The sequence below is a fragment of the Equus asinus genome, chromosome 20, assembly GCF_041296235.1.
Source record: "Equus asinus isolate D_3611 breed Donkey chromosome 20, EquAss-T2T_v2, whole genome shotgun sequence".
In the NCBI taxonomy this organism is placed as follows: Eukaryota; Metazoa; Chordata; class Mammalia; order Perissodactyla; family Equidae; genus Equus; species Equus asinus.
Genome location: NC_091809.1, coordinates 20269183 through 20277220, shown reverse-complemented (window position 1 = coordinate 20277220; position 8038 = coordinate 20269183).

Genomic DNA, 8038 nt, shown 5'->3' with positions numbered 1-8038 from the left:
TCTCTTGTATTCAAATTGTTTCCTCCACTCTGAGAGTTCCGTTAATGGGTATGAAGTAAAATACCTTCTCCACCTGCGACTCTCACCTTTCTGTTGTTTGCTTATTTTATTGAACAGCCCTTAGGGTGTACCTCAGTTCTCCTGTTTCACGTTCCCCCAGGAAGGATGTGGTGGCCTTGGTGATGTACGCTGTGGTCACCTCAATGCTGAACCCCTTCATCTACAGCCTGAGGAAAAGCGACATCAAGAAGTCCATGCAGAGGCTCCTCAACAAAACAGCCTAGTCTCAATATTTTGGCCATTTTTTGGTCTCTGGTTTAGAAAAGATTACAATACTAAACATCTGGAATTGACAAACATGCCTCTTTTGCCACATAATTTATGGAGTTCAAGGTTTTCATTCCTCTTGACTTACCATATCTTAAATTTTTTGGCACATCTTTGGTGGGATTAAGTGAGTATTCTGAGATCCTACGTATGTCAAAATCACTGCACAATTGAATCCTATTATATCTATGGAATCTCCTGTATTTATCACCTATGATTCAGGCATCCGTAGAAATTCAGAATTCTATTTTATAATGTATAAATACAATTCTTAACCTTTTTCACTGTCCATGTCTGTCTTCCATAAAACATTGGCTTCTATCAAATCTATTGATGCAGGTTGTGTGAGAGAATGTATGTCACTGGTCCTCATTCTTGGCTTCACACTGCAAGTGTCTGATGTGCTTTAAAAATCCTCATGCCTGAGTATCACCACCATAGATTAAGATTTAATTGGACTGGAGTGTGAAAAGAACATGAATGGTTTTAACAGCACCCTAGGTGGGTCTAATGTGCAGCCAAAGTGAAGCACTATTGACTTTTGTCAGACCACCTTTCATTCAAAGATGACTTGTATGTCTTGGTTCTTTTGCTGTTCGTGATAAGACCCTGAAGGTTTTAAAGTGATCAGAGTTCAGAAATGGAAGGCATGAAAGAGTTTGCCTTAGTAACAGGCAATGTGAGCTTTTTCTCATATTCCTGGTAGTATTTTTTCACATATCTTCTCCCTCCATACTCTATAGCTGGTCCTATGTGCTGGACATTAAACTACCATTTTTCTGCTCCCAACTTACCCTTCTATAATTTAATTCATGATGCTGTGGTGGGGGCTGGGAATCTTTAAAATGCTGCTATGATTTGCCATCTGGTTTACCTTTAGTTTCTTCTAATAATGGCCAGTAAAGCTCACACACACTAATGCTCAACTTTTTCCCTTTATTTCTTAGCTTGTGGCATTGTTACTACATCCTCAGCTATGACTCTGTGTTATCATATTTTTTTAGTTTATGCCTTTCATCTTTTAATAACTATTTAGCCCTAGTAGTATTAAATTGCCTTCATTAAAATAACTTGTGTGGTTTCTGTTTTCTCAATGGACCCTTGACTGGAAAATCATAAAGCTGCATTGTGAGATGCAATTGGAAGATTGCAAAGTGAGCTCAGGACAAAAAAGTAATTGTAATAATCTGTGTTGGTCAAGTGTATACAACTGAGGTTTAAAGTAATGGTATGATATTTTCAGTGGCTATGTGGCTCTAATTGTGCCTGTAGATCATTGTCTCCCAAATCATTATGAATAAATTTAACTCTATCTTCATTTTCATTACTGAAGGGTAACAAAAGACCATGTCTTCAGCAAAAGGAAGATATTACTTTTCACTAGTAACAGACTCTTTAGGATTCCACTTTGTAACCATACTTCTGTGTCATCTGTCATGATCAATCTGTGATCAGTGCCTTCTGTTTTATGCTACTCACCCAGGCACCCACGTACGTAAAAATCTTTCCTTTGGAGATGCTACACATAGTTTCTGAGATAGCAATCCAGGCTTTGTGAAAAGCTGTCCAATAACTCTATCACTAACCTAAATCACCTACAAACTGCACTGAAAATGATCCTAGTATCTGATGGGCTCTTCGCATTATGAACTGACTTCAGTTTAATATCAGATTTTTTCTTTCTGCCCAAAAATTCTAAAATGTCTCAACACTCATAATTCTTCTTTTACGTACACTATTTGGTCATTTGAGCTATCTACAATTTCCCCCTGCCATTGATGGACGCACACAGAATTAACATACTTTCTATTATATCTATTTTAATTGGGTAAATATTCAAATTTTCTTCATATCAATTAATGAGAAATCATTCTCTGAGTTCTTCATTCAGAGAAATGTGAGCCAGGAGAGCTGCAAAGATTAAATGTAGAGGTGGCCACAAACGATGATTTCCACACATTCCACTGTATCTCACTATGTAAGCAGAAAATCACATTTTTAAGAAGACTTCCAGAGTTCCAGTACTTAGAGTCCAAAGAAAATATGTTTGGAGAGAGATGAGCCCTTACTAGTTGAGCAGAAATCAGAAGATTCTAGAGATACTCATTTAAGTGGTCCTGAAATGGCTGTGTCTTCTCTTGGCAAAAATGAAAGAACACTGCTGCCTTTAGATCATTGTCACCAGTAAGACTTCTTTTTTTTTTTTTATTAAGGTTATACAAGTTAACATCCTTGTGAAATTACAGTTGTACATTATTATTAGTCAGTTGTAGGTACACCACTTCACCCCTAGTGCCCTCTCCCCACCCCCTTTCCCCTGGCAACCACCGATCAGTTCTCTTTGTCCATATGTGAACTACCACCTATGAGTGGAGTCATACAGAGTCTGTCTTTCTCTGTCTGGCTTATTTCACTCAACATAATACTCTCAAGGTCTATCCATGTTGTTGCAAATGGGACGACTTTGTCCTTTTTTATGGCTGAGTAGTATTCCATTGTATATATATATATACCACAACTTCTTTATCCACTCATCAGTTGCTGGGCATCTAGGTTGGTTCCATGACTTAGCTATTGTGAATAATGCTTCAATGAAGATAGGGGTGCATGGAACTTCTGGAATTGCTGATTTCAGGTTCTTAGGATATATAGCCAGTAGTGGGATGGCTGGGTCATAAGGTATTTCTATTCTTAACTTTTTGAGGAATCTCCATACTGTTTTCCATAGTGGCTGCACCAGTTTGCATTCCCACCAACACTGTATGAGGGTTCCCTTTTCTCCACAGCCTCTCCAAGATTTGTCACTCTTGGTTTTGGATATTTTTGCCATTCAAACAGGTGTAAGGTGATATCTTAGTGTAGATTTGATTTGCATTTCCCTGATGATTAGTGATGATGAGCATCTTTTCCTGTGTCTATTGGCCATCCGTATATCTTCTTTGGAGAAATGCCTGTTCATGTCCCCTGCCCATTTTGTTATTGGGTTATTTGATTTTTTATTGTTGAGTCATGTGAGTTCTTTGTATGTTATGGAGATTAACCCTTTGTCGGATAAATAACTTCTGAATATTTTTTCCCAATTAGTGGGCTGTTTTTTTGTTTCAGTCCTGTTTTCCCTTGCCTTGAAGAAGCTCTTTAGTCTGATGAAGTCCCATTTGTTTATTCTTTCTATTGTTTACCTCATGTGAGGGGTTATGGTGTCGGAAAAGATTCTTTTGAAGCTGATGTCAAAGAGTGTGCTGCCAATATTCTCTTCTAGAAGACTTATTGTTTCAGGCCTAATCTTTAGGTCTTTGATCCATTTTGAGTTTATTTTAGTAAATGGTGAAAAAGAATGGCTGATTTTCATTCTTTTACATGTGGCTGTCCAGTTTTCCCAGCACCTTTTGTTGAAGAGACTTTCTTTCCTCCATTGTAGGCCCTCAGCTCCTTTGTCAAAGATTAGCTGTCCATAGATGTGTGGTTTTATTTCTGGGCTTTCAATTCTGTTCCATTGATCTGTGCATCTGTTTTTGTACCAGTACCACGCTGTTTTGATTACTGTGGCTTTGTATTATGTTTTGAAGTCAAGGATTGTGATGCCTCCAGCTTTGTTCTTCTTTCTCAGGATTGCTTTTGCAATTCGCGGTCTTTTGTTGCCCCATATGAATTTTTGGATTCTTTGTTCAGTTTCTGTAAAGAATGACATTGGAATTCTGATTGGGATAGGTTGAATCTGTAGATTGCTTTAGGTAGTATGGACATTTTAACTATGTTTATTCTTCCAATCCATGTGCATGGAATGTCTTTCCATTTCGTCATGTCGTCGTCGATTTCTTTCAAGAAGGTCTTGTAGATTTCGTTGTATAGATCTTTCACTTCCTAGGTTAAATTTGTCCCAATGTATTTTATTCTTTTTGTTGCAATCGTGAATGGGATTGAGTTCTTGAGATATTTTCCTGTTAGTTCATTGCTAGCATATAGAAATGCTACTGATTTATGTATGTTGGTTTTATACCCTGCAACTTTGCTGTAGTTGTTGATTGTTTCTAATAGTTTTTCTATGGATTGTTTGGGGTTTTCTATATATAAGATCATGTCGTCTGCAAACAGTGAGAGTTTTACTTCTTCGTTGCCTATTTGGATTCCTTTTATTTCTTTTTCCTGCAGAATAGCTCTGGCCAACACCTCCAGTACTATGTTGAATAAGAGTGGTGAAAGTGGGCACCCTTGTCTTGTTCCTGTTCTGAGAGGGATGGGTTTCAGTTTTTGTTCATTGAGTGTGATGTTGGCTGTGGGTTTGTCATATATGGCCTTTATTATGTTGAGGTACTTTCCTTCTATACCTATTTTATTGAGGGTTTTGATCATAAATGGATGTTGGGTCTTGTCGAATGCTTTCTCTGCATCTATTGAGATGATCATGTGGTTTTTGTTTCTCATATTGTTAATGTAGTGAATCACGTTGATTGACTTGCGGATGTTGAACCATCCCTGTGTCCCTGGTATAAATCCCACTTGATCATTGTGTATAATCTTTTTGATGTACTGCTGTATTCGGTTTGCCAAAATTTTGTTGAGGATTTTGCATCTATGTTCATCAGTGATGTTGGCCTGTAGTTTTCCTTCTTTGTGTTGTCCTTGTCAGGTTTGGGGATCAGGGTGATGTTGGCTTCATAGAATATATTAGGGGGTGCTCCATCTTCCTCTATTTTCTGGAACAGTTTGAGAAGGATAGGTATTAAATCTTCTTTGAATGTTTGGTAGAATTCTCCAGAGAAGCCGTCTGGTCCTGGACTCTTATTTTTGGGGAGGTTTTTGATTACTGTTTCTATTTCTTTACTTGTGATTGGTCTATTCAGATTCTCTATTTCTTCCTGATTCAGTTTGTGTAGGTTGTATGAGGCTAGGAATTTATCCATTTCTTCTAGGTTGTTCAATTTGTTGGCATATAGTTTTTCATAGTATTCTCTTATGATCCTTTGTATTTCTTCAGTATCTGTTGTGATTTCTCCTCTCTCGTTTCTAATTTTATTTATTTGAGACTTTTTTTTTTTTAGTGAGTCTGGCTAAGGGTCTGTCAATTCTGTTAATTTTTTTGAAGAACCTACTCTTTGTTTCATTGATCCTTTCTACTGTCTTTTTTGTTTCAATATCATTTATTTCTGCTCTAATTCTTATTATTTCCCTCCTTCTACTGACTTTGGGCTTTGTTTGTTCTTCTTTTTCTAATTCCGTTAGGTGTCGTTTGAGATTGCTTATGTAAGATTTTTCTTGCTTATTGAGGTGAGCCTGTATTGCAATGAATTTCCCTCTTAGGATTGCCTTTGCTACGTCTCAAATAATTTGGTATGGCGTGTTTTCATTTTCATTTGTCTCCAGATAATATTTGATTTCTTCTTTAATTTTTTCAATAATCCATTGTTTGTTCAGTAGCATGTTATTTAGCCTCCACATTTTTGGCCCTTTCCCAGTTTTATTCTTGTAGTTGATTTCTAGTTTCATAGCATTGTGATCACAAAAGATGCTTGATATTATTTCAACCCTCTTGAACTTATTGATGCTTGCTTTGTTTCCCAAGATATGGTCTATCCTTGAGAATGTTCCATGCATGCTTGAGAAGAATGTGTAACCTTCTGTTTTTGGATGAAGTGTCCTATATATATCTATTAGGTCCATCTGATCTAATTTTTCATTTAATTCTATAATTTCCTTGTTGATTTTCTGTCTGGATGATCTGTCCATTGGTGTTAATGGGGTGTTGAGGTCCCCTACTATTATTGTATTGTTGTTGATGTCTCCTTTTAATTTTGTTAATAGTTTCTTTACGAATTTTGGTGCTCCTGTGTTAGGTGCATATATATTTATAAGTGTTATGTCTTCTTGGTGGAGTGTCCCTTTTATCATTATATACTGCCCCTCTTTGTCTTTCTTTATCTGTTTTGCTTTGAAGTCTACTTTGTCTGATATAAGTATGGCAACACTGCTTTCTTTTGTTCATTATTGGCTCTGAGTGCTGTCTTCCATCCCTTCACTCTGAGTCTGTGTTTGCCTCTGGGGCTGAGGTGTGTTTCCTGGAGGCAGCATATTGTTGGATCTCGTTCTTTGATCCATTCTGCCACTCTGTGCCTTTTGATTGGAGAGTTCAATCCCTTCACGTTTAGTGTGAGTATTGAAACGTTGGGGCCTACTGTTGGAATTTTATCACTTGCTTTCCAGTTCTTTTGCATTTTGTCCTGATGGAGAGCTGTTACTTTGTGTTATTGTCCTTCTGCTTATCTCCTTTGTTCTGGATTTTGTGACCCCTTTCCTTTTTTTGATTTTTCAGGAATGAGTTTCTTCCTGAGCAATTCTCCAAGAGGAGGTTTTGTGGTGATGAACTCCCTTAACTTTTGTTTATCTGGGAAAGTTTTTATTTCTCCATCATATTTGAAGGATATTTTGCTGGGTAGAGTATTCTTGGCTGCACGTTTTTGTCCTTCAGAGTTTTGAATATTTCATTCCAATCTCTTCTAGCCTGAAAGGTCTCTCCTGAGAAATCTGCTGATAGGCTTATGGGGTTTCCTTTGTAAGTTATTTTCTTCTGCCTGGCTGCCCTTAGTATTTTCTCTTTGTCATTGACTTTTGATAGTTTCACTACTATATGTCTTGGGGTTGGTCTTCTTGCATTAATAAAGTTTGGAGATCAATTGGCTTCTGTGACGTGAAGTTCTATGTCTCTTCCCAAGTTTGGAAAGTTCTTAGCTATTATTTCTTTGAACAGGCCTTCTGCCCCCTTCTCCTTCTCTTCTCCCTCTGGTATACCTATAATCCTTATGTTGCATCTCCTAATTGAGTTGGATAATTCTCGGAGAGTTTCTTCATTTCTTTTTAGTCTTAATTCTTGCTCCTCCTCTGCCTGCAGCATTTCTACATTCCTATCCTCCAAATTGCTAATTCTGTCCTCCATATCATCGACCCTACTGTTCAGAGAGTCCAGATTTTTCTTAATCTCCTCCATTGTGTTCTTCATCTCCAGTATTTCTAATTATTTCTTCTTTATAGTGTCAAGCTCTTTTGTGACATAGCTCCTGAACTCATTGAGTTGTCTATCTAAATTCTCTTTTAGGTCGTTCAGTTTTTTCATAATGGCAGTTTTGAAATCATCGTCATTTAGCTTATAGATTTCATTGTCTTTGGGATTGTTTTCTGGGTGCTTATCATTTTCCTTCTGTTCTGGAGATTTACTATATTTTTTCATACTGCTTGATGGCATGTATTTGTGCCTCCGCATAGAGATAGAGTTTAGTCGCTGCTTCCACTTGTTGCGACTGGTGTGTGTGGGGGGGCAGCTGTTTAGACTGCCCCAACCAGGAACCCTGTCAGCTGTTACTGACTGGGCCTGGACCCCTCCTCGTAGTCACAGTGGTCCTGTGGGGTCCCTCGTCGGCTGTGGGGGCAATTGCAAGAGGGCCTCAGGCTGCTGGTGCCTACTGCTGCAGCCCACCTAGATATGCTCCCTCCTTGTGGTCTGCAGTGGTGTTGTGGGCTTTCCCATCAGCCAGGAGCAGGATCACCTATAATCTCCAATTTGTCCCTAACAGAGCCCACCAGATCAAACTTGTCCACTATAGGTCCCAGCAGAGCTATGGGTATCTTCTGCAGTCTGTCGTTAGCTCACCTGTGCTGCTTTTGCCCCAGGGCCTTCCTGCCTTGCGATTGCCAGTTGGGACCTCTCCACTAGTCCTGTGCA